Source organism: Macadamia integrifolia, chromosome 13 (assembly GCF_013358625.1).
Source record: "Macadamia integrifolia cultivar HAES 741 chromosome 13, SCU_Mint_v3, whole genome shotgun sequence".
NCBI classification, from domain to species: Eukaryota; Viridiplantae; Streptophyta; class Magnoliopsida; order Proteales; family Proteaceae; genus Macadamia; species Macadamia integrifolia.
The window spans coordinates 24478217-24483647 of record NC_056569.1 but is presented as its reverse complement, the minus strand read 5'-3'; the positions used below and the strand labels follow the sequence as shown (position 1 = coordinate 24483647).

Below are 5431 nucleotides of genomic sequence, written 5' to 3'. Positions count from 1 at the left end.
AGATTTTTACTAAGATTTAATTTAATTTAATTTTCTTTCTTTTCTTAAAGAAGACTTGTAGAAGGAAGGAGGCAAGAAAAAAACACTATAAAAGCCCCTTCTTCCCCCCTCCTATTTTATTATTCCTCTTAGTTTATTTTCTAGTTTATGCTTAGTTTTCTTCTCTCTCTCCCTCTCTCACTCTTTAGTTTTAGTTCTTCTCTATTTTTGCTTTAATAACTTTTGTAATAGTTTTTATGTCAATTAATGCAAGCACTCTTTTATTCTTATTCAGCCTTTTATGTTTATGATTTATGCAATTGAGTTGTAATTTTTAAAGTTATAGTTCTAGGCTTAGATCTAGGTGACAAGATCACGAGCTGTGGAGCATCTGTTTTTGTCAAGTTCAGTTTTTTTTTTCAAGATTTGTTTTCTCTAGTACTAGAAATTTCAGATTTGGTTTATACCAGATCTGATTTTTAGTACTGATAGTATCTCAAATCACCCAAGCTTTCAAATTCAAGCTTTGATTCAAGTAAGAGGCTCCTTCAGTAGTCTTCTCTCCCCCCTCTCATTTCCTCTTATGACTACCTTTTCTTTCTTAATTTAGGATTTTAATTTCAGTCGTTACATTATTGCTATCCCTTTCCCCCAAGGTTCATGGCTAGTGTATGTGTTGGCTTTGCCCTTCCTAGCCATAAAATCATCAATTTATTGCTTTTATTTTAATTGTCTCCCTTTCCTTAAAGCCAAGTAGAGTAACATTTGTAAGAGTGACTCTCTGGTCAAGTAGTGAAGCTCATATTGTGATGCATCCCTCGGGTTAAGTAGAGAAACCTACTTGTGAGTCTCTTCCTAGCTTTATCCCCTTTCTTTTACTTTATTTTTATTTCATTATTTTTTTTTTTTAAAATTACGTGGGTTGTTTATTTTTAGTTATTGATTTATTTAATTTTAATTTCGTGGCTTGAGTCTTTAAATTCTTAGATGACAAATGGTTAGGACGTTATTTTAGATACATATGTTTAGGACGGTAATGAGAATTAGATCACAACCATTAATTGGTTCACTTTGCATTATTAAAAGAAGTAAAAAAATAAAGTAACTGCTCTCCTTGTGTTCGATCCATAGCTACACTGATCCGTACGCTTGCAGTTACATTTTAAAACCCAACAAGTTTTTGCCGCCGTTGCCAGGGAGACAGTTTCATGTTATTTTTTACTTTCTTTTGGTAAATTGGAGTGCTTTGTTTGCCTTGTTTTGTTTTTCCTTTTCTTTTATTGAATTACTGAGAAGAACAACTTACAATAATAGTTGTATCGATGGAGGTCGTCATGCCTCACAGTATGATAAAGACAGGTTTTACCCTGTAGCAATACCTCAGGAATTGACTTGAGCAACCCCGGATCCCTGTCGGTAAGCTCCCAAAAAGCCAAAAAAAAAAATCAAAAAAATAAAAAAAATCAAGAAAAAGTCAAAAAATCATTGAAAAAAAGTTTTATTATCCATTCTTTTGTGCATGTCTTACTTTAGTTGTGGGTAGTTTTCTATTGCATGAGTGTTAGGTGGATACGTAGAACTGAGAATCGGTTAGAAAGAAAAGATCCAACAAGTAGTGACCCTATACGTTTGCTCTATTTAAAACCGTTCAATATGGGATACCAACAGCAAAACCCTTCACCTAAATCTCTGAAAGATAGGTTCTACCCTGTAGAATAGCCCAGCCTTCCTACATAGTTCTACCACAAGCCCAGGACAATAATTTTGAACTCAAATCTCAATACATCACTATGTTACCCCACTTCCATGGGTTGACCTCTGAGGATGCATATCTATTTCTAAGGGAATTTGAAGAGGTATGTGTTCTAATTAAGATCCAACAACTTTCTGATGATGCTGTTAAGCTTAGGTTTATCACTTTTGCATTGAAAGACCAAGCTAAGAAGTGGTTATATGGGTTGCCCACAAATTCTATAACCTCATGGGAACAGTTCACAGTTGTCTTCCTTAAGAAGTTTTTCCCAACTCACAAGACCAATAAGCTTAGAAGTGATATCCTTCAGTTTAGGCAAAAGCCTAGTGAGTCATTTTCCAAATTTATGGAGAGATTCAATGATCTACTCCAAGAATGCCCTCACCATGGCCTAGACCTATGACATTTATGTCAAATAATTTATGAGAGTATTGATTATCCAACTAAACAAATGATAGATTCTATGTGCCCTGAGGGATTCACATCCTTTACAGATGAAGAAAAGGCATGAGAATTCTTACTTGACTTAGCTGACAAAACTCGTGAGTGAAAATCAACCCAAGAGAGTGAAAGAACTATAGGAAGAAAAGGATATTTTGTGGATGGAATAGTAACCAAGGAAGCCCATTTGGATAGCCTAATCAAGAGAATTGAGGCTATTGTTCCTAGAGAGCCATCATCAGTCAATTTGGTTAAGATTTGTGCTTGGTGTCAGTCCCCTGGACATCTCATAGAAGAATGCCCTAACACCTCTGGGGGCACTTCTAATGATAGTGTTAATGCCTTATACCAGAATAATCCATATAGTAACACCTACAATCCAGGATGGAGAAATCATTCAAATTTCTCTTGGAATCAGGGCAACCAAACAGGGCCTTCCAATTTTCATAATCGAGGTCAACCTGAACTCCAAAGGCCTCCCTTTGCACAACAATATTTTTTCCAAGATACTTTTCCTAAGTCAAATGTAGGACCTCAGGCTAGTTTTCCTAGGGCCCCTCTCCTATCATCTTATCAGCAACCCCCTGGGTTTACCAACACTGGAAAGGCAAGTAGAATAAGTGACTTGGAAGAAAATATGACCCTCCTCATGACAAGCCATCAAAATCTTACGAGAGAACTCACTTAAATTGTCTCAATTATGCGTGAGAGGGAAAAAATAAACTTTACCCAGTCAACCAGAGCCTAACCTTAGGCATCATTAGCTTGTTAGTTCACAAACATCAACTAATGCACCACCGAATATAGTACAAGGTCAGACCCAACAAGGGCCCCCCAACCAATGTAATGTTGTTTATGCCCTTAGGAGTGGTAGAGAGTACCAATAGAGCGTTCTTAAATCTTCCTCATCTATTACTCCTGTTAACTCTTCTTCAGTTGAGGACACAAGTGTGCCTTTTGTTCTAGGTTCGTCTGATGAACCTAAAGATTTTTTTGAAACTAAAGATGATTTGGTTGAGGAAACAAAAAATGATTCTTCTGAATAGGGGCAAATCCCTAACAGTCCTTATGTTCATCCTATCCCATTTCCTAATCGCTTGGTACACAAAAAGAAGACTACTTCCATGGATAAAATTTTAGAAGTTTTCAAAAAGGTAGAAGTAAACATCCCTCTTTTGGATGTCATATCCCAGATCCCCGCCTATGCAAAGGTACTGAAAGATTTATGTACTCACAAACGTATTACTAGTGTGCCCAAAAAGACGTTCTTGGCAAGTAACATTAGTTCCATAATTAATCAGCCTATAACAGCCAAGTATAAGGATCCAGGGAGCCCTACCATATCTTATGTCATAGGCAACACTTACATTGAGTATGCTTTACTTGACCTTGGTGCAAGTGTGAATCTTTTACCTTACCATGTGTACAAGCAACTTGGATGAGGAGAATTGAAAGCCACTGAAACTACTCTTCAGTTGGTAGATAGGTCTGTTAAAATTCCTAAAGGGATGGTTGAGGATGTCTTACTAAAGGTCGGAGAATTTATTTTTCCTGTTGATTTCATTATGTTAGATACCAAGCCTTTCTCAACCAAGGATGAGATCCCAATAATTCTAGGAAGACCATTCTCGGCTACCAATAATGCATTAATTAACTACCGAAATGGTTTCTTAAGATTATCTTTTGGTAACCAAACTGTTGAGTTTAACATGTTTATGATAGGCAAGCAACCATATATGGAAGAAGAAATTAATATGATTGAGGATTTTCTAGATTTTTCTGATGATTTAATTACCAACTTTGATATTAATTTTGATTCAGAATTCCAAGAATGTATGGATGAGTTGGATGATGATAATGAAAATTTCTTTTCTAAAGTCTTGAGTATTCACACACCTGTGGAGCCCTTAGGACCCCTTTCCAATTCCATTCCCAAACCTTTCATAGTTGAGCCCCCTAGGCTAGATCTTAAGGAGTTGCCATCTAATTTGAGGTATGCTTTCCTAGGGCCTGACCAGACTCTTCCTGTAATAATTGCTTCAAATTTGACTTCTAGCCAGGAAGAAGAGTTACTTAAAGTGTTAAAAGATAATAAGGAAGCCCTAGGGTGGACCATGGCTGATATCAAGGGTATAAGCCCTTCTATTGTGCAACAACATATACATCTTATGGAGGATTCCAAACCATCCACGAAACCCCAAAAAAGAGCTAACCCAGTGTGATGGAAGCTATTAAGAAAGAGATCCTAAAGTACTTGGATTATAGAATAATTTATCCTATTTCTGACAGCCAATGGGTAAGCCCAGTTCACATAGTGCTTAAGAAGTTAGGTGTGACTGTAGTTCTCAATGCCAATAATGAACTAATTCCAATCCGTGTCCAATCTGGGTGGAGAGTGTGCATAGACTACAGAAAACTTAATGTGATAACCTAGAAGGACCACTTCCCATTGCCATTCATTAACCAGATGTTAGAGAGGTTAGCTGGACATGAATACTATTGTTTTCTTGATGGATATTCCGGCTATACCCAGATCCTAATTGCTTTAAAGGATCAACAAAAGACCACTTTTACATGCCTATATGGAACATTTACTTACAGACGTATACCCTTTGGGATTTGTAATGCCCCTACTACATTCCAACGATGCATGATAAGCATCTTTTCTGACATGGTCGAAAAATTCTTAGAAGTATTTATGGATGACTTTTCAATTCATGGGAATTCCTATTCTGAATGTCCTCATCATCTTTCTCTAGTTTTGAAAAGGTGCATATCTAAGAATTTGGTTTTGAATTGGGATAAATGCCATTTCATGGTTAAATATGGTATTGTTTTAGGCCATGTAATATCCAATGAGGGAATTAAGGTAGATAGAGCCAAAGTGGATTTAATTGATAATTTACCACCTCCTCAATCTGTTAAGGACGTCCGGTCTTTTCTAGGGCATGCGGGCTTCGACAGAAGGTTTATTAAGAACTTTAGTCAGTTAGCCCGACCTCTCACTTCATTATTTGCCAAAGATCAAACTTTTGAGTTTTCTAAAGAGTGCCTAGAATCCTTCAAACAACGTAAGAAGGAGTTGACCAATACACCCATTGTTCAACCACCTGTTTGGACTGAATCTTTTGAACTGATGTGTGATGCTTCAGATTTTACCATAAGAGTGGTTTTGGGTCAAAGGATTAATAAGTTACCCACTGTCATTTACTGTGTTAGTAGGACCTTAAATGGTGCACAACTCAATTATACAACCAC

At 36.7% G+C, this 5431-nt stretch overlaps 1 non-coding gene across 1 annotated transcript; it reads right to left on the bottom strand.

Annotated features, from left to right (window-relative positions):
• Positions 1 to 2018: 2018 nt before the first annotated feature.
• Positions 2019 to 2125, bottom strand: LOC122060359. Its single transcript, XR_006134378.1, has one exon. It is a non-coding gene; the product is annotated as a small nucleolar RNA R71 (small nucleolar RNA).
• Between the last annotated feature and the right edge of the window lie 3306 nt (positions 2126 to 5431).